Source organism: Pezoporus flaviventris, unplaced genomic scaffold (assembly GCF_033815535.1).
Source record: "Pezoporus flaviventris isolate CSIRO_AGI_PZ_B2104156 unplaced genomic scaffold, CSIRO_AGI_Pfla_v1 ptg000002l, whole genome shotgun sequence".
NCBI classification, from domain to species: Eukaryota; Metazoa; Chordata; class Aves; order Psittaciformes; family Psittacidae; genus Pezoporus; species Pezoporus flaviventris.
The window spans coordinates 86,137,524-86,163,698 of NW_026892550.1; the positions used below are offsets into that span (position 1 = coordinate 86,137,524).

Consider the following 26,175-nt stretch of genomic DNA (forward strand, 5'->3'; position numbering starts at 1 on the left):
AAGATGATGAGTAGGAATCAGGCTTTGCACATGTTGTGAAACATTAAGTCAGAGGCATTTTGCATGGGTAGAGCTTTGCAGAAAAGTGCTTACACTGCTGTTGTTAAAATTCCTCTAAGCCACCCTAGGTCACCATGACCTTCACTAGCTCCCTTAACTTGGTTGCAAAATGTGTAAATTTAAACCCATCTACCCCATGGAGTTGTAGAAAAGCTTTCAGAAATGGTATTTAAGACAAGTTTTTGTACACAAGAGATTTTCTAAACTATAATATATAACAATATTCTACACAGTTGTCAGTAAGAGCAGCTAAACTTAAACCACAAAATAACAGTTTTACTGACTCTTTTCAATTATATAAACAATGAAGAGGAATAGATGCAAGGCAGATGAAACTTCTAATATAGAGTAACTCAAGAGGATAGAAAGGTGAATGAAAAGCCAATATTGATTTAGAAAATGAAATAGATTCTTGATGTTATTTCACTGTGCAGTTTGACAATGTCTGAAAGTACTGTAGCTGCAGCCTGCAGCTGGAGGAAAGAAAAAATCCTAATTATAGTTTACTCTGTGGCCAAATTCCTCAATCATATCTGATCTGATTTCCCTGATCCCATGGCCCCATATTTCATCACCAAAAAAAAAGAAAAATCCCTTTCCACTGCCTCAGATGGCTCTGTTGGAGGGTAGCACTGTTGGTTACCTTTGTGCCTCACCTGGTGCCATTCATTCCCGCTACTAACAATCAGCATAAACTTGCCACTTCCAGGACAAGCATGAAAGTCTTCAGAGTTTTGTGCAGGACAAATTTAGGGAGAAAAAAGAAATTATGAGGACATAAAATGAAGTTTAATTAAAATATTAAATTTCTGTCATATGCAAAATTTGGTGTAATTAAAGGGAAACCTGTGACTACATACATAGGTAGCCTCTGCTGGCATCAAACACTGACTTATAGAGGAAACATCTATTGTTTGTTGGCAGAGCAGACACATATGGTAATGACTTCCAAAACCCCACTTTTCATTTTATGTAGGCACAGTACCCAAAAGGATCATCTGTGCCTAAATTAGCTATTCTTCCTAATGACTTCTGTGATCAGTGCAGAGAGTTAAGTTCCTGCAGAGAAAGACTCTGAGGAAGCATCTATTTTGTGTACTCAAAGCCACCTCACAGAGGCTCTTCTTTTCTTTGGCTCTAGAGAAGACTACAGAAACAAGCCAGCTATTTCACTGAAAGTGGGAGCAATGAATCCTCCTCCTTCCCATTCATGTCTTTCTGCTCATATATTATTATAGTTTCTCAGGAAACATCTCTAGTGCAGGGTTAACTCAGGTTACCAAAGATGGAGACATGCAATTAAAAGCAATAAAATCTCTGTGTCTTATTGAGTTATAGCTGATCAACTGATTAGAGGTAACTTGTTAAGCCTCAGTAATTCAATTGCTTCCAGTCATATGCATGTACCCTCAGAGGCATCATGATTCCTCTGGAACTGGCCTCCCTTTGTCAAACATGGTCATACTGCAAACATTGAAACCATGGGGAGAGACCGGTTAGTGACACACTCCTTGCAGGGATTAGCAATAAGTGACTGAATTTCCCCTTGCTGGTTTGAAAATAAGAGTTACTCAACCCTTAGCATGGGCGTGTGACAAGCCAGCTAATTCAGCCCTGTTGCAGTATGGCACACTGCATGCCAGCTGTTAGCAAACCTCCACACCCAGATGAGGAAGACACCAGGCACTTCAGTTCATCCACCAGCATGGATGGGAAACTCAGCAAAGGTGTCTAAATCATTGCTTAATTCAAAGTAGAGGCTGCACTGTATGTGCAGGAGCTGAGCCAGAAACAGAGCTGGAGTTATACCTTATGGTAACACTTTACTGGGGACAAGCCCTCCTCACAGGATTAAACTGCAGTGACATACAGCCTCATAATAGTCAAAAGAGAGCACTTGCAGGATTTTTAATGTATTTTAATTCACACAATTAACTGATTCAGTTTGCCTCTGCCGCACGCCCCCAGGTAGCCAAGCCTGCAGTGAGGGTTAGTGTACCATGAGCAACCTGCTTGTGGTGGCAGAGGTGAGATGAAGAGCCCTTGAAACCCAAGAGGTGGTGTGTATGTTGCCGCATAACTCTCTTATCCAAGTAAAGCAACATAACTGGAGCACTTAATTTCATCAACTGACTCTTTTTGTTGTTGTTAAAAATATATTCTGGTTTTACAGACGTTTGCCTACAATCAGACCCAAGATTTTTGTTCCTATTACCAGGTTATTAGGCTCCATTTCCACATCAAAACAATAATTTCACCTCCTCTATTTCCTTTAGTATTAACAACGGCAAATAAAGATGGCACTATCATAATTTATGAAAAATATTTTAATAAAAATGAAAACTAGACACAGTTAAGAAAATGTGCAAACCAGGGGACCAGCATTAATCCCTGGCCCAAGAATATTAAATAAAAATAAGTGAATGTCTGAGTTCATGCAGAAAGATGTGGTGTCTTTCTAAAATGCATATCTCTTCAAAATGCACATCTCTTCCCCAGCACACTGCATAAAGAGGTCTTGCATGGTTGCTCTAGCATCGAAGTTCTCTGTATCTTCAGTGAACCAAGCGAAAGTCCTCTCTAAGATGCTCCTTCTATTTTCTTTCTGCTTGAGTAGGAAAGCTGAGAGAAATCTAAAACTTTTTGACTCTTTTCCTTAAAAATCTAGAATATCAAAGAAACAAAAATAAAATAAAAAAAAACCAAAAAAAAACCAAAAAAAAACCCCGCAACAAAACAGAGCTTTTTCCCCTATAATAGAGGTTATAGAATACATCAAGGAGAACATTTCAAAAAAAACTTTTTTTTTTCAAATCTAAACCCCCCCCCCAACACTTATCTGTTCCATTGTCAGTAGTATTGTAAAATATTTTTAGTGTCAAATACATCAGCCTTTGGAGATTAATAGCCTTCTCTTTTGATCAAGAATGTAGACATTTTCCAGTCCAATATTTCCAAACTGAGATTGTTTTCCACTTTCTTTTATGTGAAAATAGTTGAGATGTCAAAATTTCATTAGCGTGGGTCAAAACCAAATTATTAATATTTCCTACAAGAAGACAATTTAATTTTCCACATTTCTCTGACTGAAAAACTAGTCAGACCAATCTGTATTTTATAGCATGCAGGTTTTGAAGTGCCTGAATACTCTCATACCCTATTAAGACTGGGTTTCTGTTCTGTGTAAACACTCTTCACCTCCATCCTTCAGTTCCCCTCAGAACCCACATTCTCAAGGAAAAAAACTTTCTGAAAGAGGTAATAGGCTAACAGAAATAATGTAACATCAAACATCAGCAGAAGATCAGACAGATAAATGGGCTACTACCTGACTTAGTTGCTCTTAAGCAGTTGCAGTTGTTAACAATCTAGAGAAGTCAATAGGCTAAAGGGAAAGGTTGAGCTCGAAAAATTGACTGATGGCAGTTAGGTTAGACAAATAGAATAGGTAGGTTTCCCAAGTACGCCCAAAGTATTACATTACATACCAAGATGGTAAATGTAGACACACCTGAGATTGTCCATGTACATTGATAAGCTTTGAAATCAAAGTAACCTTTCTACTGAAAGAAAACAATTAAGAACCTCTAGTTAATCAGAAAGAAAACACTGAAGAGGGAGTAAATGTGTAAAATGGAATGTGAAGTGTCTCATTCACAGTGGTTTCAGCTCTCTTGTCTTTAGTTTCAGTTGTCTTTAAGAAAGAAAAGATAGAAATTCTAAGGTCTAAAGGCACTGAGAGGACACATCAGTAAAAGAAGGAATTGAAGAGGCATGATGGTCTACTTTGAAAAGAGTTATATCAATCATGATAGAATTATAAATGCATTGCAGAGATAAGGCCAAATGGAGCTATCTGTTTACCTTGAGTTCAATAATACAGGATGCATTAATAGGCAGCAAATGTACAACAAGGGAAAAGGAATACAGTTTCATGCAACATTTAATTAAATTGAAGCTACTCACTGCAGGGAAATTTTACTGACGCTAAAAGCTTAGCAACATTTTTAAAAAGATTGTGCCTGTATGAATTACATGGAGGATCCATGCTTATGTTTTGAAAAGTGGTTGATTACAGAAGATACATTATTGCTGAATGAGGTACATGGCTGAAAACCTGGGGCTTGATCCCATTATTAGCAAAGTATGTGCAGAGCTTTCAGGACCAGAAAAATTTCAAGCACCTGTCTTGCTATGACCCCACTAGTATCAAGCAGCTGTCCTGCTATGACCCCACTAGTAAGTGTCAAGAGTGCTTTGTTATTGACTTTCAATGGTAACAGAATAATGCAAATTCTAGCTACTTTTTGGAAATCCCCTCTTTAATTCTCCCCCTGAGACATTCAATGGCAACCAAGCTGGCAGACAAACCATCAACATGCACCAGCATGCTCTAAAGGTCAGCTAAATAGTTTATTCTCATCCTTATTCCTACAATACAATCACCTCAACAGTATGAGGACTCTGAAGTCTGTTATACCAACTGACAAGAAAGAAAATAGAATTGTATATGGTTTACCCCATTTTGTTATTGTGATTCTTATACATCTCCTAACAATGACATGCTGTTAGAAGATAAGCCACCAGTAACAGATCAGCAGTCATACATAAAAGCAATACTAGGTTTGCACTGGAGACAAAATGATTTAAACAACATTTATCAAGTGCTGTTTTATAGAATGTAAAAATAATACCCACAGAAGCGGAAGCTGAGCAGTATAATAATCAACAACCCTATTTTACAATATGCCCTATTTCAATTTGCATAGTTTCAAAGGCACCAATCCCAAAACTATTGAAACACAGTGGAGAAAATCCCTCTGGCTTTGGTAAGCTTGGATTCATCTCCAGAAACAAATTTAATTTTTGACATAAGCTTTTTTATTTGATCAGAAAGCCACTTTTCTGTGTTCTTTATCAATGCCAGGTGCCACCCATTTACATTTCTAGACGCCTATACTTTATAGATACAGTTTGGGGAAGCTAGGGACAAATGCCTAGAGAACATCTACTAGTCTGGAGAGCACCTACCAATAGGAATTTTTGTTGCAGTGAGTTGACCCTCTTCATATGTGTCCAGTGATGCCATGTACTCAAAAATCATGCAGATGCCCTTAGTGACATGGTTTGGTGGTGACTTCTCAGTCCTAGGGTAATGGTTGGACTTGATGATCCCAAAGGTCTTTTCCAATCTAGTTGATTCTATGAATCTATGATTCTATGCAGTACTTTCCCATATTAAATTTGCATAAAGCTAAAAGTTAGTGAAACCTGAGGTCTGTCCTGTCCTCTTTTCCATAATACTTACTGTTTTCTAGGAAGCTTTTTTTATTTTTCTAAGCCTGGAAAGGACCCTGTCCTCAGGGTCTGCGGTGTTCTGCCACTCTTCATTCTTATACTGGTTTTTATCTTGTTTCTCTTTCTTCTTAGCTTCTGGAAATTCAATCTTTGAACACAAATGCAGTCTTTAATAGTAAATAAATTTAGACTTGGATAAGTTCCCCAAATAAAACTGATGAAGGGAGGGCACTTTTATCTCCTGTGATATACTTTTGACAAAGTATAACTAAAATATTTTCATGCTGGCTTGCCTGTTCTGTGTGCCTTTCATGAATGATGAAGTCTATCAAGCTATTATTTGTCCACACATTGTGTGAGGAAGGATTAAGCCACTGAAGTGTTCAATATCAGTAAATAACCTGAAACTCCATAAAAACACCAATTATGATGTGGTTAAAGATGTCTTAGTGCTCTCTCGGGAAGATGGAATTTTGTCTTCATTCCTCTGGGAGTGTGGGAATGCCTGTCTCCAGAGACTGAGAAAGCATGTTCAACTAAGATGTGAGTTATGAGACTGTGAAGAAGAGAAGGGGTATTTTCATTAATTTATTCACATACAATGGAAGAAAAATGGAACCTAAGTCAGTGCAGAAAAAAGGTGCCTTACATCTCTGAAAAGATGGGCTTTTCCACCTAAGCCTCTCCATTTTGGCCTGACACAACATAATGGTACCATGTCCTGGGGTCACAAAAGCTTTAATATTTTTTGATGGAGCAACCAAAAAGAATTTTAATTAATTTGAATGTAATGATGTCTGGCTGAGTGGTAGGCAGTCTGGAAACCTAGTGACTGGGGAATGGAGCTCTGCTCAAAGCCATAACATCACTTTTGGGTTTTTAGCTAGTAGGACTTTGCTAGCTTCAATGAAGCTCTGCCTATTTACTGCCAAAGAGAATCTGAAACATCAAGCAGGCAGACATATCACTAACTTCTCTTTACAGCATCATGGCTCTCAGACCTTGTAATACAGGAATGGCACTTCATATACAACAGGAAAGATAACACAAGCTTCATTTTTTAAGACTACCATTCTCAAGGGTTTTTCTCTAAGTATGAAAAGAGTTTGAACTGTAGCAAATAATACATTTGCATTTGGTGGGAACTGCATATAAGCCCAATGTAATTATAACATACAAAAAAAATAATGATGGTGACATTAAATTACGCAACAAAATAACAGAGAAAATCTTAAAATTAATTCTAACTAATTAAAAGCATTGCTCAGTTAATGAATGATTCATGATTCATATTGCTCAAGTTGCCAAACATTACATCCTTTCACCATTATTAATAATTGCAATTATGTTACTGTAAGTACTTTCAACTACAAAAACTGATATGTTATCCCCTCCAAGCCTTCCTGCCTCCTCCTCAGAGTAAGACTAAGCTAAGGTCCCTAGAGCCTGTTTTAAGAAAAAGTTTTTTAAGAAAACACATTCTTAAGAAAACATCATCTTTGGAATATCTAATGTTCTAACCAAGGCTGAAAGATACACATAGTCAGGGGTGATCTCAGCATGCCCTGTGCTAGCCAAAAAGTAGCAACACAGGATTTGACCAGTGAGTTTCTAATTCTCCATCTGCTAGTGTTTGACAGTGCTTTAAATAATCTTATCAGAGATATCAGAAGCTCCTAAATAAATACCAGGATGAACAGTTGTTGCTAGTAAAACTAAAAAAAACTAGTGCGTTTCACGTGATCACTGCATCCCCTCCTTTTTTTCTCCAAGTTGAAGTCCCCAAGGGGCAATCTCTGATGGCTCAGTAGGTCAACTAAAGAAACCTTAGTAGAGACAGAAGAGGTGAAAGATGTTTCTATTTGAAATGTTCAAAGAGAATTATCTTAACTCAGTGTAGCCATTATACAGTTTGGAAACAGTTGCTTAGAGTACTTTGTAGTAAATGATGTAATTAAGCTGTAATTTAATTGCTTATTTATTTATTTATATACTTACTTGTCGGACAACAGGGAGCATTTAAGCTGACTTTTGAGGTAATGAGAAACATAATCGAACTAGGATATGAAAAGATGCATGCAAATGATGTTTGGATCTTTTCTAGAAAGGAATTTTTTAATGACTCAACGAAAAAACAAAGAGCAGGGAAATCTTTTTCTATAGTAAAGGGAAAAAAAACCTCTGCCCGCTCTAGTGCCAGTATCAGAAGATATGAATACTGTGGAGTTTGTAGAAGTATCTGTTTTAGGATTTGGTATTAGATAGATGATTTTATTTGGGTTTCTGAAATATATTAACCAGAAAAGTTTATTGACCTTTCTAGAGCTGGGCATGGTTTAGTTTCATTAAGTGCTAAAAATCAAGTCACTCTTTCTTCATGTCAAAAGATTAAAGAGGGCAAAGTCACTTTGATGCTTATTGAAATAAATGCTGAACTGCCATCACAGTTGCCATTGCTGCATTCACCGACCTTTTGCCTCAGTTTGACTCAGGGTGAGAAACTGAGCAACTGCTTTCATAGAAATTTCCACTGTTTTTTTCTACAGTGATGTGCTTGAATTTTTCTCGTTTCTTTGTTCCCCTCCCTTCACAAAACACAAATATACCCTTTGCTCTCCATTGTGAATGTTATCATGCTAGTGGAACACTGACAAATTAGAACTGATTAGTTTACTAGTAGGTAATATTTGTTATCCTGTATCTACCCTGAGCTACTCCACACTGCTTTACTACTGTACCACTGCGCACTGCTTTAACTACATCAGAGCTTTCCTTTTTTTCTGCCACTCTAAATCCCACTGCTATTGCTCTGGCCTCTCAAATAAACAATGCATAGATGCCTGACATGCCAAGGCTATGCATCTGAGGAACATCCAGTTGCAGTCACCTACTCCATAGCAACAAAATAAAAAGCTAGGAGAAAAAAATATGGGGGAACCCTTGCAGTGTTATGACACAGTTTATTTGCCACAAGATGGCCACTGATGGATATCTCCATCCCCAAGAGAGCATGAGTGCATATAGATTTAACTTGTAACCCAGCACAAGATGAATGGACGCATTAGTGAAATGGTACTTGCAGCTGAACATAATAAAAATCATCTCACAAGGGGGGCTGGTTGGTCAGCTTTATTGCCATGCTGTTTACTCATTTCCAGGTATTTATAGCATACTTGATTAACTGTCATTTTTCTCCAGATGATGTTGCACAGTAAAGCATGAACGGGATATGAGACAAAGATGAGAGATTGAAACAGTCTCTAAGATTAAACAGGATGACAGAGACTAAATGGCACAGTTCACTCTGGCATGATGAGGATTCATGCTTCACATCCCTGGGCACTCAGCTGAGGTGCTTAGGTTAGGAGCCTAAGAGAGAGCAGAGAGAAAGACTTCAGGAGGCTAATTCAGAGCTCTGAAGAGCCAAATCTATTGTGAAAGAACCTCTCCATTGTCATTCATTGCAGAGCTGAAGATGGGCTGCTAACTTAGGTATGACAATTAAACGTCAACTGTTCTAGGTATGAAAACTTTCTTCTCCTTCCTTTTGTTCAGCAGTAATTAACCAGTAAACCAGTAACCCTAGCAGTCAGATATCTAACTGTACACTAGCACAGCAAGACCCTTATACCTTTGTCATAGTACAATTCCACCTGCATGGCTTTTATTCCTATCCATGGGCAAGGACTTTTTCTTATTTTATTCCATTTGAATTCCACATTTTGTTACTCTTTATTTCTTTACTTCCTACAACATACTTGCATAATTCTGGAGTGGAGAACCCTGAGTAGGGTCATGAAATATCAGAAGAAGGAACTGCTCCTTTGTCATCCTTCACAAGATTGAAAAAGTCAGTAAAGGTTGTTATCATCACTGTTACAGTCAGTGCAGAAGTGACATTAAATCTTGAAGTTATTCCTGCTTGCCAACAAGATTAAATCTCCTCTGAGATACATCACACGTATCACTTGAAATGTCCCGCCTTATACATTCTTCTATATTTCCAAAGAGATTTGAATATAATTTAAACTGAAAGTTGTAAGACTTTGTTCATAGTTCCTATTAAAAAAAAAAAAAAAAAGCAAGTCAACAGAACTAGGGGAGCTGACCAGATTAGAACAAAGTTTAGAAGTCTAGATTCTTGTCAGCTGCCGTGCAAATCACCCCACCTACTAGACATTATTCCGTTATCAATCTCTTTCCAGTTTTATCCTGGAAATGTCTCATAAATTAATGCATGTCATTGACAGCGATAATGAACATGGGTTATTACTCCTTGGATTTTTTTGAAGATAAGTATTACCTCATTGCTGAAAAATATTACTTATTTGGAGACAGGTAATGAATACGGATCATCACAATTTCCTTGGACAACCCAGAATGAATTTTTTCCTATTAACACTGAAGTCCACCACACTGAAAAAAATTGTGTAAGTGACATGAGGCTGCTAAAGAAGTGCCTGGATGAAGATAGACCAGCTGCTTCTTTTCAGACAAATCTTTGTTCACATTCTTTGGTGAACCCCCCACAAGGGGGGTCTGAAAACCAGAGAAGTGTTTGCGTAGTGAAAGAACCAGACTTACTATTAACTGTGACATCATTGCAGAAAGATACTCATGTTCCTATTAAATATTATCAGGTCTGCCTGGAAATAATAATTAAAAAAATTTATAAGACTCTGGTCACCCATACTTTGATCTCTTTTACAGGATTTGAATTAGTTACCATAATGTAAAATTTCTTGCAAAGAATGTCATAACGGTAACTTTCTTTAAAGCTGTGATCTTCTTCATTTAAGGTATACTTTAAAGTCACATTTCAAGTATTTATGATGCGTTTAAGGAATGATATAATCTAAGTGTCATAAAGGAGATTTTAGACCATGAGTTCAGCAAGTTTTCAAGGCAACAATCAATTTTTTTAGATTATGTAACTCAAAATGATGGTCATCTGGAGTAACTCTTGAGACCCTGAAAATACATCAAATAAGTGAGTAAGCATAGAAATAATAGGATCAGTGATAGTCATAGACTGTTTAGAGTAAAAAGCACTCCAGTGAGGCAACCTGCTTCAAATGCTTCTGACATATCACATTGTGGAGAATGACAATGCTGGACAATTAAATTGTTGAGGGATCGCAGCTGGGAGACTCTCAGCAGAGGCTGGTAGACTGCTGAGTTAACAGCAGAAGAGCAAGGCATGGTAGAGCTGCTCACACAGTATCTGCAAGGCCAGAAGAGGTAGAAGGAGGAAATAACCGAGTAGTTTTCTACTAGGCATAAAATAGTTAGGGTTGGAAAGGACCTTAAGATCACTTAGTTCCAACCCCCCTCCCATGGGCAAGGACGCCTCAGACTATACCATGTCCTCCAAGGCTCTGTCCATCCTGGCCTTTATCTGTCAGTTTATGTGAAAAAAATCAAAGGGTCCTCAGAAGGTTTGTACAAATGTTTGCAGAAGGAACAGCCAAATGTAGGGGACTTGCTCTGCAAACCAAGAACACCAATCATTTGACAAGAGATTTGTAAAACACCTTCTAAGAACCACAGCCCTTCAGGTCTCAGAACTGGCTCTTTTATTTCCTGAATATCTACAAAATTGGATGCAAAGATTAACAGGGAAAGCAAATATCAGGCAGAATGTGGTTTAGAAGCTTGTTCCAGAAAGAAAGATATTTCCTCTGAGTAGAAAAAATGATTATGAAAAAAGATGCCAGTTTGAAAGCAGCCCTGTGGAGTCTTCAAAACCTAAATAACTTATCTTTGCTAATCTCCAGGGAGGACAGCAAGCAACAGAACAGAGAGAGACGGTGCACAGCTTAGTGGATACAAAAGATGGAACACACTGTGGTGTGCATCAAACAATCTTTAGGGAAGCATATGTATTTGGAATATTTTCAGCAGTTTTCTTTCAAATGGCATCAGAGGACTAGTTATGAAAATGGATGAATTAATGAGTCAGAATGTATAGACATTCATGGGAATTTTTCTGTAACTGAATTCACTAATAGATATTTTTTAAAGGAAAAGAGAGTTGAAAATTTATGTTTTGCAAGCATCATGCTAGGTATAGAGTTTTGTTGCATGGATGCCGGTTGCTTTCCCAGCACCAGTTGTTACAGTCTTAAGTATTCATCTCCTAGTGTTACTCTGGTCCTCAGCATAAACATATATGTACCCTGCACAAAACAATATCCCAGTGTCCGTCTACATATGGACTGACTGAAGGATGCAAAGGTAGACTTGAATCCAGAAATTCTTAATTTATTTAGCTAAGTTTGCAATTTTGATAATAAGAAAAGGTAAAGGTTTGAGGGTTTTTTAATTTCATTTTTTGAAGGGAAGGAATTAAGAATTTGTTAGTCTATGCAACTATCATCTACCACTCTTCCTATAATCAGAAATAGAAATGTACCCTGCATGCTGCATGAACTAACTATAAGCAAATAACACAGTTTAAAAACCTGCTTTATAACATTGTCTCACTCTGAATTTTCTTTCCTACTTCTTTCTTTCTGTTTATCACAAGGTACACAGCTTTCAGCTCTGGTTCACTGTGTCTTTCCTTGGCCTCCTAGTTTTTTCTTCTTCTATTTCTTTGTATTCTACTATATTCCTACTTTTGTCTTTCTGCTATCTAACATATTCCTTAACGTTTCTTTCATATTCACCCTAAGATTACTGCTCTTTACCTCTTTACCATACCCATGCTTCCCCCTTTGAACAATTCAAGCCCCTTACTGCAGTTTCACATCTGGCAGTGAATGATCCCTAATACTCTCTGTCCTGTGGAGGCACAACCAATCTTCACATTTCTTCCATCACGTTACTGGGTCCATCTTTCATGCCAGTCTCTGATCATCAACTGATGCTTGACACATGCACTATCCATAGTAGCAGAATTTCCTCAGGAAAACAATGCAGAAATACTTCACCAAAAGATGGATAAGAAATAGATTCCAGTAGACATCAGACCACAACCAAGTATGATTTATGAGCAAACAATTCAGTGAAAAAAATACATAGACAAAACAGGAAAGAGCTGTAGGAAGGAAATTCACCAATGCAAATTTTAGAAAGTTACTTTTTCCATAGTAGGTGCCCTGAGAGAGAGAGAGAACTTTCCATAATAAATGAGATCTGACAAATCTGAGACCCTGTAGCAAATAACAACAGCAATTTTTAGAGGTCTGGATCCTGTAAGTCCCCTCTGGGACAGGGGACTGTATGACACAATTAATTTGCTTTGTGGCTGACAAGAGACCACATTTCAGGTCTGCTTTCCACTTTTGGAAGGATGCAGCTTTACTGGAATCAATGATATTTATCTTTCTTTAGTACTGGAATAGTGACACATTATAATGTTTTAACAACCAAATGGGTCACATTTGTACAATATCCACCCATTGCTTCAGGACTCTTTTTTTCCTCTTCATATGAACATCTTGGACAATTTCAAAACTCTTTAGTGAAATATAAGATTAACCTAAAAGTGTGTTAGCAATTTTGACAAGGGCTGAAAGTGTAATGGAAAGGCTCTAAGAAGAAAATGTGTTTTAGAACACTTGTATGCCATACAGAATTAGCTATGAATATACAGTACCAGAAAAAAAAAATTTAAATCCAAATTTTCATAAGAGCTGTCTTATGGAGCACTCATGAAAACTGTATTGGAAGGGCACAAAGTAATGAGGTAACATATCTTCTGGATGAGTCATGGGCTGACCTCTTAAAACAGCACCTGAGATGTGCTGTCATTAGAGAGAAAAATCTTTTCTGGTTTTGTGAGCCTTTGTCATTACAGTAATAGTCAAATAGCTCCTCAAAATGAAACCTTGATAATTAGCTACCTTTCTTCTGCAAATACACAGAAGTAGTCTTTTCTCATGATTCAGAAAGAGCTGAATGTTAATATTGGACGTAAGAGCCAAAGAAAGCTAAACTAACAACACATCTATGTGGTAAAGTCCTCACTTATAATGAGATTAGAGAAAGGATATCTTTAAATTTGTTTCGGGCCCACCCCTTCTAGAATCTTCCTTCTGATACTCCCCAGTACTTTTTGACTGAATGAAAGTGTCCTAGAACACTTCCATCTTGTGTTTGTACAGATACTGTACCTTATACAATCCTGTAGGGGAAACTGAAAAAAGGATCTGCTCACAAGCAGTCCTGTTCTTTTCATGGCACTGAGGTTATTTTCAGTCTTAGGAGGAGCTATTACTGATTTATTCATGTACATCAAGATGTATGTAGTCTTTTAAAAAGTCTTACAAAATGCCTAAGCAGGCTAGACAGCTAAAACATAGAGAAGCTAAGAGATGCTAGAATCTGGCTCTGGGACATAATGGAAGTTCATCTTCAAAATCAGGACTTGCTAGGACTCCATCTTCCAGCAGATTGATCAAATGCTTTGTGGTACTGGCCTGATTTCACCCTGACAAGAAAGGAAAGAGACACCACCTCCCAGTGACCCTCTTTGCAAGAAGCTGAAATCTCCTTGCAGTAATTCACTGGGAATTAAATTGCTGTAGATTCATGAAGCTGGCATATAGGCTGAGGATTAAGGAGTGTTAGAGAAGCTACAGCAACTTTACAGTCTATTTGTTGAAGTGCCAATGGCTACCATTTCAAGGTAGGTGAGGCAATAAGAGAATTGAAGAGATTGTCTGTTTCCAGAGCAGTTTAATAAATAAAGAAAGTGATGGTGGTTGGGGGTGATAGGGTTCTTGCTTTTTTCTTGCAGTTTTTAGGGAAAATACTGCAAACCTGTCAGGCTCTTGCCAGTTCAGCTCTCCAGTTACAGCTGGAGCTCAACCCTTGTTTATTCACTCTTTCACTGAATAAAGCAATACGGAATAAGGGCTCGCTTACTTTCAGCACACATAAAGATGAAAAAGAAGGGGAATGATAAGCATGAATCACTTGTTATTTAGCAGTCTTACTTGTATCAGTTCTGCCAAGTTCACACCAACTTCATGGTATCATTTCAATGCTTTGATCCAGGTTTTAGCTTCATTGCATTAAATGAATCCTTTTAGATTCCCTTAGTATTTTCTCTGACCCTGCCTTCTCCTTTATTTTTGTGCATTTTTCTAGCTCTCCCTTAGCAAAAGCTCTGTATATGTGCATAGAAATGCCTGTCATCAGCCTCAAAATCCCACCACTTCCAAGCAAGCATAGGCTTTGTGTAACAATGCAGAAGCACAGGGATAGTCTTCACCCATTTCACTGGATGCCCTTCTTGTAAACAAACAAACAAGTGAAATGGTGAACAAAACTCTGGCTCCTTTCTTTGCCTTGAATTATGGCATTCTCTGCAGTTACATACTAGCTCTAGTGTCTTGAAGACCTATTGTGCCTGGCATTACTCAAATGTGAGATCACCCATGCCTTGTAGATCTGTCAGCTCTGAGTTGCAAGATAAACTTGAAACATGAGAAAGAGATAAAATGGTCGAAAGAAAACTGAAATGGAGAAACAGATTGCCATAATGAATAGCATTTGGATACTTAAGGTGCCTTTGAGGTTAGGGTGATGGGCTGCGTCCATACTATTCAGGAACACACAATGATTCCAAAGAAGTTCAATCTAAGTCATTGTTTTTATAGCAAAACTCTTGTTTCTTCAAAACTATGTGCCACCTTGTGCAATATCATCATTACTTACAGTGCAATTGCTCTGCCTTGACACATCCTCCCAGTTCTTTCATACTCAAGTATTTTGCAAAGTATATTTCTGATATTTTCAGGACAGACAAAAAATAAGAATGCTGATTTGGCTGATTGTTAATTAGAGCTGGACGATTATGGAGGTAACTATTCACTGCACATCAGTATAACTTTTGGACTGTGCTTCAACCTGTATACGCTCATCATCTTCAATGTTGGATGAATATCAGGACCACTATATTAACAGCTAAAATGATAATACGGTGAGCCTGGCTACTTTCCAGCAAGACTTTGTGTTTGAACTGTATGTGGTTAATCTTCTTAATGCTTCTGTGATGAGCCTTTACACTGGAAAATTTATATAATCCAGAGAAGAAACAGATGCTCCTTCAAGGCCTGCATGCTTTGGACCAGAGATGGACAGCCGTCGTTGTTCCTGGTAAAAGCATTTTGGAGGAGAGGGAAAAGATACACACCATGTAATAGGGATGGAAAGGTTTACCTCTGTGTGATCCTGTTCACTAGTATTCTATGGGTTTGCTAGGGCATGCTAAAACAGTCATTTCTCTAGGTTATGCATAAGCTAGCACTTGTTTGGAAGCTAGTACAGAGCTTGGGATCTTCTCAATCACTTCATTACAATGGTTATGTGAACCTGTGGTAGGGAAAGGAACAAAATAATGGCTAAGGGCAAATATGGAGCCTGATTCACCTGTGCTTAAAGGCCTTTTACTTTGATATGAGCTGAGGTATGTACTTGAGTAGTCACTCTTGGGGTTGATCTTCACCAACCAACAGCTTTGTTCCCACCATAAATGTCCTGCTCAGACTGTGCCCTGCACTAGAAAAAGTCTAGAAATGGAGCAGAACTGGAAGAGACTGATCTGTGCTCCTTAAGCTACTCTCTGTGGGCTCTTCCATTCATACCTGTGTCCCTTTCTTTCAGACTGTTTGCTGCGGTGGTAAACAACAGGTCAAAGCTGTGGAAATAGGGGCAAGAGGGATCTTTTTCTGATTCTCTGAGGGGATCTTTAGGCTTCAGCTCCTGGGAAGCAACAGACATTCAACTTTGCAGAGTACAGGCTTGTTACTCCCCCTGGGCAAACCCTGGGGCAGTTAATTCTAATGCAGATCATGCGTTGTGGGAGCCTTGACTTGCATGTGTCAGCTCTGAGTAAGAAACCAAGGATCTGCGTTATGGTGATTCTTCTTCCTCTCCAGTGTGCTTTTGGCAGACTCCCAGGCCGCTTTCTGCACAATCATGTGGGCTGCTTTCATAACACCTGACTCTATATTAAACAAAGGTATACGTGTTCCTTCCTCCCTGGTCCATAGTGTCTGCGAATTTCATGGCATACGTTAGAATTATATAACCACAGAAGCATGGTATAGTTCAGATGGAAGGAACCTCAGGAGGTCTCTACTCAAACTTCATACTCAAAGCAGGGTCAGTATTAAGCTCAGACCAGGTTGCTCATGGTTTTAAACATTGTGTCTTGAAAAACTCCAAGGATGGGTCTGTACACTATCTCTGGGCAACTGGTCCACTGCTTTGCTGTCCTCATGGTGAAAGAATTTTTCCCTAAATCCCATCAAAACCTTATGTCTGTTTCTCTCATCCTCCCACCACACAACACTACAAAGAGACTGGCTCCACCTTCTCAGTAGCTTCCTTGTAGGCAGATATTGGCAGGCTGCTATCAGGTAGCCCAAAAGTCATCTCTCCTTCAGGCTAAAAAAGACCCTTTCCCTCAAACATCCCTCACAGGTCACATACTTCAGTTTATCAAATAATATATCCTCCATGACTGATATTGAACATATGGCTTGCTCTCAAACTACTTTCCAAGATGGATCAGTCACTGGACAAAAGCATTTTTTAATTCAAAATCTCTGCTAGATTACAGATGCTTCTGATGTGCTAGACACAACCGTCCCTGGGCATGCCTTCTGTCTCACAGCTGATGTGAAATAAGGAGATATGCAAAGCCCCTGTCCATTGTACGACAGCCACTGCCACCACAGTGGTAACACTTGGGAAAATAAGGGCAGAATACAATTCGAGAATCAGCATCCCCAGTGGTAAACATTATCCCCAGTCTTGCAGGCAGAGCCCAGCTGCCCCTGGGAATACTGCATCACTTCTGCCACTCTGTATGGTTTAAGTAACTGAACTGAAAGACCCAATCTTCCATCCAACAGCTCTCTTAGAAATTTCATGTAGCCCCCATTGATTTCCTTGAGAGGGAAACATATATATAGCATTGCATTTTGCTTTTACACGGAGAGGACTTTAATCAGTGTCCTTTGTGTTAAACCATTAGATGTGGCCACCTGTGGTATCTTGAAGTTATTCACATTCTTAAGTGCTTTTAAATGTTGGGTCTAAGCCACCCAGAGTTTTTCCAGCAGGGGGGAAAAACTCAGTTGCCTGGAAGCTTTTCCATTACCTTACGCCACAGGAGTGGCATAAAGCTGCTAAAGAAAAGTCTGAATCTAGTGCTCATGTTTCTACTACAGGGAACAGTTTTTCCTTTTTAGGAGGTGGGAGAGCAAATGTGGGGGAGTTCAATTTGCTTCCTGATATTTATTTATTCTTCTGTCTATTCACTCAGTGTCAAGAGACGAATAAAAATGGTAAAGATTTGGATCCTTTTTGTTTTATTCAGAGAAACACTTGCCCATGGCAGTCATATTATTTCTTTCCCCTCCTTCTGTTTGCAGTATGATGACCTCATCTTTGCCAGGGCCTCCTCCATCCCATCCCACTGCAGCTATTTCCACAGTTCTAATTTCCAGTTTATAATGAAATGTCTGTTATCCACAGCTCCTCCACAGAACAGGTGAATCACAAAGATGAAATTTTATTCCTTAGTTGTTTTGCTGCTTGCGTCTGGTCATGAGACTATTATTATGATCTTTGGTATGGTGCTTTTCCTAGTCTCTGTCATTTACAAAGTGGTTTTTATCAGTTAAGGATTCAATGTTACTTTATGAACTTAAAATGTTTATCCATTTAGCCATAAACACAATGTGTTGAGCAAACTGCAGCAGATGCTTAAAAGTGGGGAAGTATTGCAAAGTAAATATATCTGGAAAAAATGTATGTGAAGAAGACTGCATCCACACCTCTGGGATACTCAGAAGCACACCAGGCACCAATCCTGAGTCCAGTGTTATACTTTGCAGAATTGTTTTGCAATAAGTTATGTGTGCCAACTGCCTGGCTATAGTCAAAGGTAGTTTCACATGACCTGTGCTAAAAAAAGGGAAAGTGCTGTCCTTCAGAAGGAGGAAATGGGCGACTGGGCACTCAGAACACTACAAAAGTGCACTGGAGACAAGAGTTTTCTCCCAGGTGATGAATAGCAGGCGTGATCCCAGGACAGTTTACAGCAGGGAACAGAAGAATATAGTTCTAAATCCAATAAAACAATGAAGTTGGACTAGTCCCCAGACACCCATCCTGGTTTTCCCTTTTTGCGCAGAAAAGTCCTGAACCTACCAAAAGCAACAGAAGTTTTGCCACACACAGGGCTTTTGACCTCCTGATTATTCTTTTTTTTTTTCAGAGCAAATTACCATGGGGTTTCAGACTCTGAAGCTCAAGTTTGGATGAATAATGTAGCTTATACGGTAGACCTCTGCTTTCAGTGTTCTACAAGTCAGGCTTCCACTGCTAATGTCGATGTGTGAAAATTCACAACCCACTTCATGAAATATCTGCAGTATCCTCCCAGTGGTTGTTTTCATGAGCAACCTGATATTTAATTCATTTTTAAGAATATAAACCTGCACAAAAGTAGAAAGTTTGCAGATCAGATGAAGTGAATCTACACAAGCAAATATTATCTGTGCATTTTTGTAATGAGTAGGTAGCTTTATTAGCTGCGGAGGGAGCTCAGATTAATTCTGTGAATCTCAAAACCAAACAGTATATAGGGAGAGACATCAGAGATACTGCACATTCAAAGGTTGTGTGCTTTCTGACAGAAACACTGCTTATTGTTGATTAGCCCATATAATTTGAATTACTCTGGATTTACTGTCTTTTGTCTAACACTCACAGTTCTGTCCAAAACCCTTGTGTACACCATGATAAGAAGACAGATGAACGGGAGAAAATGCAATGCAGATCAACTACATCAAGAAATATATCTATAAAGAACAAAAATGACAGGAAATAAAACTACAGCAGAACATAAATATGCATTCCATATACACATACACAGAGAAAGAGAGATTATGCTCTGCAGGCATTATGGGATTTTGATTTTCTATCTGTTGCAGATATATTCTTTTGAAGGAAATGGGAAAAATCATTGTATGAATAGTGATTAGCCCTTAACACATTTTGTATTTTCTGGAGTAGCTGCTGTCACTGTTTGTGTTATATCAAGTCCCTGAATAAAAATAGGAAGGCAAAAGGAGATGACCGAGACAACACAGTAGGGATAAAGCTTTAGGGTCCGGGCTGTAAAAGGAGGAAAGGAAGGAAAGCACACAAGTCCCTTCCTTAAAAGGAAGGAAACAATACTGAATAAGGATGGTGTCAGCTGAGCTGAGTAAGACTGGATATGCAATGTGCAAGACAACGTTCCTGCTGTGTGAAAGAGCATATGTCAGAGATATCTAACACTAGCATGCATTAGCTTTATATTCACAGACTTTCTACGTGTGTCTTGTGAGAGAAAAAGTGCAAAGGTATCTTCTGAATGTTCTCAAAGTAGCAGGAAAAAGGCTGTGCTGTTTCTCTGGCTGTGCTGGTTGCATTATACTGAAAGTTCCTCACAGGTGCCTATTTAAATTTGCCTGTTCTGTCCAGCCAATATATTTGCCATAGTGAAAATAGGAAGTGAGGGAAATCTTGGGGAGCAACTGTTGCCCAATGTAAGTAATAACCTAAGCAGGACTGTACAAACAAAAAGGTCTACTCTGCCAAAAGTACTGCATAAACAGGTAATGGATGCTTCCAAGAACTGCAATTAAACTTACTTTGGGAGAAGTACGTTTGCAGCTCTGATCTTGAGACCAGAATACCTCTCCCTATACCTTTGCTATGTGTTTAGGATTTTCCTGTTACGAACATAAATATTCCTTAATTGACACCCTAGTTACAGCTGAAGGCTTCAGACAGGGTAAGGAATCTTCTGTGCTGGACACTGCCCAGGTGCTCTAGAAAATATCCTACCTGAAATACATTCCTAAATCCAGTGAAACTGTATGGTGGGTCACCATACTATGCTTAGCTCAAATTAGCGTATCAAGAGGTAACAGTTCCTAAAGGAAGCTGTTTGCCAGCAGATGACCATTGTCCCCAAAGATGGACAAAGATGCCTGATGTCCCCAAACAACCACCATGCTAATGTCAAGGGGGATGAGACATAAGCTTTTAAGCTGAATGGATAGGGCAGAGCAGCCTGTTTGGTTAGTGAGGTCCTTTCCCAGCTCTCCGAGTTAGAGTATACAAGGAGAAAATACAAGATGTGAAGCACTTCCGTATATGCAGTCCCCAGCTCTCCCCAGAGCTCAGCTGGTGATGGGAGGCTCTGCCTGAGCTGGAGGTAGCGGAGATGGATGTCACTTCAGTGTGATTTTTATGGAAATCAAGGAGAGGGCTTCTGAGTCACAGAGGCCCCTGCGGCATGCCTGCCAAGGACAGACTTTGTTAGGGCTCAGCCCTGGAAATTTCGCTAGAAGTAGCTGCTTTGTGTCATCAGTTCCTCACTCTGAAGGAGATATCTCATTAGAGTCAGAACAGTATTAACTACTCAGGTTGGTGAGGCAAAATCATGTGGGCTGATTCTCTCTTAGCTGACAAAAGTATTTAGAAAAAAAAAAGAATCACAAGAATTCAAAACATTTCTTAAGTAAGCCTCAACACTTGTTTCAACCTGCGTGTGTAAGGAGAGACAAACATACCTTATTCATGGCAAGCTCTTACTCAGATGTTCTTTTGAGGCTAGAGAGAGCTTTCATTTACCTTTTTTTCCCAAGAGGCTTTCCACAGTCCCTTTCTTGGGCTCTAAAGAGAAAGCTCCAAACTGTGTGTCTTGGTTCTCCAGGTACAAGAAATGTCATATTCTCATGAGCAATCTTGATCTCATAGCCTTAAGAATGCCATAGCATTAAACTTTTTGGCATTCCCCATTAATAATAACTACCACCATCAGTTTGCTTGTAAGTCTCTACATAACTTTCCCTTGAAAATAAAATTCTAATTAAAGTTCTAATGAACTTTCTTCTCAGAGAAAAAATTGAAAACCTTTCATGCCTTCCTGTATAGAGCCTTTCAGAAAAAAACCTTTTGGCTCACTTACCCAGATTCAATCTATATTTTAATACTGACTGTAGCAAACACAGGCAGATCAAACCATTCTCTGACTGCAGAAGCACAATGTGCATTGCAAGATTGCAAAAGAGAAAGTATGAAAGCTGTGAACTTTCCCTCTTTTTACTACATTATTTTTATTCTCAGCCCAATACAGCAAAGTCTTTGCATCAGAATAGTCTGGATCACTATTTACTTAATTCTTTAACATCACCCTGTTTCCTAGTATTGAAAAAATGGAAGGTATCACAAGCTGTGTGCAGCTTGTTCATGACAAGTTTGCTAGAGTGCCTGAAACTCAAAATTTCTATTTGTGTTTGAAGTCTATGTGTATTTACATGGGAGTTTAAGGCATATTGGCTCAGCTTAGTTCAAGGTAAATTGCATAAGTTTCTCACTATCTGGAGTTCTAAACCAGTCTGTTAATGTAAAGCACCTGTAAAGACTACAAGGTAGCAAGAAGACATTGTCCCAGAAAAGATGTAAGAGTCCAGTTCTTTCAATTTCTCTATCAAATTGACTCTTGAAAATAAGCACGAACTATGTAACTACGTTCCATTACGAAAAGATTGTGCTCAAGTATGGGGCATGAATTAAGTACATCAGAAGGTGCTACTCGTAGCATGAGTAGCTAGGAAAGATATTTGTCTTATTATCTGATATAATTGTATTATTTGGGAATGTAATTTTTTGCATGCTTAATCTCTTTTGCATGAATCTTGCAATTCAAATGTGCTATCTTTAATCTAAATGGATGATGAATTTGCAATACCTACATTGGAGGTAATGGAAGAAAAAATTAATACACTTCTGTGTAAGATGGAAGTAAGGAGCTGTCCTGCATTTTTTTGTCCCTTGCCTGTTTCCAGCCTGTGTGGATAACTGATACATCCCTTGTGTCGGGTCTTAGAAACATAAGCAAGATTGTTGATGGAAATGAAGCAGTGACGGTACCACTCTTCCCCTTCCTTTCTGTCTCACCAGAGAGCTCCCAGCTCCCCATGGAGCCTCTCACTCCTGTATAACGATGTAATAGTCACAACGGCATCCCTATAGCATCCCTATAGCCCCCCCTTCAGATACTGGAAGGCTGCTATGAGGTCTCCACACAGCCTTCTCTTCTCCAGGCTGAACAGCCCCAACTTTCTCAGCCTATCTTCATACGGGAGGTGCTCCAGTCCCCTGATCATCCTCATGGCCCTTCTCTGTACTTGTTCCAACAGTTCCATGTCCTTTTTATGTTGAGGACACCAGAACTGCACACAATACTCCAGGTGAGGTCTCACAAGAGCAGAGTAGAGGGGCAGGATCACCTTTGACCTGCTGGTCATGCTCCTTTTGATGCAGCCCAGGATATGGTTGGCTTTCTGGGCTGCGAGCGCACACTGCTGGCTCATGTTCGGTTTCTCATTAACCAGCTCATGTTCAGTGACCAGCACCCCCCAAGTCCTCCTCTGCAGGGCTGCTCTGAATCTCTTCTCTGCCCAACCTGTAGCTGTGCCTGGGATTGCTCTGACCCAGGTGTAGGACACGGCACATGGCATGGTTAAACTTCGCAGTTTAGTCTCTTCTCAGAAGAATGTGACACATCCCCAGTTAGTTACTGAGATTTTTACTATATGGGTTACCAGAAGTCTTTTCATTTAAATGCAGAACCATAATCTAATCAGATTTGAAATGTTTCTAATATCTGGTGGAGTAAAGGAGAAAGCACACTGTGCCTTAAATTGCATGGTCTGAGATATGCAAATCTCAGACAGTTAAGAAGAGAATAAATGATGATGTCAGTGGTATGGTGTGTTTGGTGGCATTTGTTTAGGATAACTAGCATCACTATGAGTTGATATAAAATTGTTACAGATTTCTTCAAAGAGAGATGACTGACATTTTTAAATAGTCATTTACAAAGCTGTAAATATAAAGAAGTGGATAATTAAATTTAAAGGGCATTTTCCAGGCATAACATTAGAAAGATTAAGAGGTTAAACATTAACCTGACAGTAAATCCCTCCATTATGTCTTCCTGCAAACAAGAATGTCTGAACTTTAACTATTCAGTGCCATTCAGTATATCAAACATTGAATGTGAGTTCATTGCATGTCACATACTAAAACAAAAAGATCTATAGTAACTCATTAAAAATGTAACCCCCCCCCCCAAAAAAAACCAAACAATTTTAATCCTAATTTACATAGTGTTTTATCCCTTCCCCAAAAAAGTTGCGCTGTAGATACTTCATAAAAGCCATTCAGGACTTCACATATGTGGAGAACACTGATGTTATGGGTAACACATTTAGAACCATAAAATGGACTGAATTTAAAACTGAACCTCATTTACACTCAAAAACAAGAGAAAGTGTTATCTTAGTGATGTTGCCTAAAGCCCGAAAGGGCGCTGCCAACCCTGAGTTTTTCTTACTTTATGACTGGATATGCAGCAAGGAGCGCTGCCTGCTTTTGTTTGTGCTACAACTGCAAGTCCTGTTATGAAAAAGTTTGAGAGTAACCGTCTTGGACATCATTCCAGCTTGACCCAAGGAACCTGCTTAGAGATGGAAAGTTGCTTGCCTGCTGTTTGACAAGCCCACTCTAAGATAACACCATCTGGATTGGGATCATGCAGCTGTTTTCTTACTGTCAATTTTTTTTATGGTCTTTGTAAAGTAAGATGTAAAACTAACCCACTGAGAAGCAGTTATTCCAAAGTATCTTAAGCCTGTTATATCATAAGCAGAAAAAAAAAAGGGACAGGCAGACAATCTTTCTCTTTTTTTTTTTTTCTCTTTTTTTCCTCCAAACATTTCCTTTCAGATGTCCCTTTGAAGTCACAGGCTTATAGTGTGAGTGACTGAGAGCAAGGAGCTGTGAAATGCGCCTTTGAGCCACGTATTTCTCAAAGAATATCACAAGGCATATATGACTGGGGTACACGACATCTGCAAATCAGCATGGCATTATTGAGGCTTTGCTCAGCCTCTAACTCTGGGAGCTTCAGAGAACCAAAAACTTCAGCAAGGAAAAATCATTTTCCTGTCCTCATTCCACCTTCCTACTTTTGGGGGGGCTCTCTGCTACCGCATGCAATGACTGTGTTAGCGTAATTTGCGTCTGAAGAAATAATTGAACATACACATAAATTCTATATATAATATAATTCTTATATACGCATACATTAGGTGTAGATTCCATTTTGTGTTCAGTTCAGCCCTGCTATTGCTTGTCACTGTACATTTTCCTATTGTTAGGCATATACCGCCAGTTCTTTGCTGTTGTAAGGCCATCCCTTCAAACTACCCTCACAATACCCCACTTTTCATGCTTACTAAAACAATTCCTGTTCAGGTGGATCTGATTTACTTCTTAATCAAACACACAGATTGGCAGAACATATCAGTTCAGGTTACAACTGCTGATTATCCACTCACGGGATTTCTCGTGAGTGAATCCAATCACTGCATTTCTTGTTCAAAAACATTTTCATTACTTCTATTACATAAAGGGTATTACAAAAGGATACTCTACTCCACTGATAATTCTCAAACAGGGAGCAAAACTGGTTCTCATGATTTTGGAACAGTCAATACTGATGTATCAGGTTTTTACAGACTTCAAAGAAAATCTGATGAAAGCTAGGACTATTTCTGTAAGTTGTTTGGTAGAGCCACTGATCAGCCTCACTCAATAATCATCCAAGTGGGAGGGCAGCACTGCAGCGTGTCATTATAGCTTTTCTTCCTGCTAGACCTGCCAGGAGGTTTATATGAGACTGCATGAATCTTTTTTGACTTTCTGCAGTTCAAAGTGCTCAGAGGAAAGAGAGCTGAGCACTGCTAACAAAAGGAGTAAGTGTTAGACCAGAAGATGAGAGAAACAACACAGTGTAAGGTGTGGAAATGATAGCCAGAAGACTGACCTGAACAACAGAGAGGTGGAGAACAAGATGAGAAAGACCAGAGAGGCTGAAGGGTAACAAGGTGCTGCAATAGGCAGCAAGGAGAAATGGGAAGGGAATGAATGGGAAAAATGATGTGGGTCTTCTCAGACCCACTTCTTACAGATCAGATAGTGCCTCTCCCTGAAGCAGAGCTTCTGCAAAGACCTGAGAAAGGAGTGCTGCCGTTAAGGATGTGAGGCAGCACTCAAGAATATAACCAGGAATGGGGCAAAAAAAGACACCATGACGACGTGACTTTACGGAGAGCTGGGACTGTTCCACAGACCTGAGCTGCATCTCTGACAGTTGAGCTGAGACAGCAGGGACGTGGTGTGCTGGACACCAGGACCTAGAGTCCCCAGAGTTCAGTCACAGTTTTGCTTACTTTATGCGATTTCTTGCCATTTGTACTTTTTTTCCATTTTACCTTCCCCAGGGATCAGAGGGAGAAATATAGAAACCCTTCAAGAAAATCCAGCCTTACCTGGAGATATACATATGAATCCCATTTGATTATCTAAATCTCATACTGTTTGGAGACAGATCCATCACAGAATGACTGCTAATGGTCTCAGACCCAAGGTCATGGTTTTGCTTCAGAACTGAGTAAGAAATGAATAATAAGGCAAGGGGAAATAAGTTCCTGTCCGCAACATAGATAATAGCTTAAGAAACAACAAAAATAATCTACCAGGATAAAAAATAATCTCTACAGGAAAACTGAATACACTGGAATTCCTAATTAGATGAAAAAAGGGTAACTTTTAGAAAAAAAATAATTTCCAGCCTCATTTCCAAAGAGAGTATGGAGGCCAAGTCCCAGTAATGGCAGCAGGATTTAAGAAATGTCTTAATTGCTATTGGAAGTGAGATTTCAG

General features: G+C 39.1%; 1 protein-coding gene across 2 annotated transcripts in view; it reads left to right on the plus strand.

Annotated features, from left to right (window-relative positions):
* CHRM2 (cholinergic receptor muscarinic 2) overlaps positions 1-26,175 on the plus strand; it is a 90,545-nt gene that overhangs the window by 52,035 nt on the left and 12,335 nt on the right. The window contains exon 3 of one of the 2 annotated variants that reach the window (XR_009741783.1): positions 18,602-20,692. The exons of the other annotated variant lie outside the window; for it this stretch is intronic. The gene's annotated coding sequence lies outside the window, so the exon portion shown is untranslated. Of the gene's footprint in view, positions 1-18,601; positions 20,693-26,175 lie in introns of those variants that run through there. 2 annotated transcript variants of the gene reach the window in all.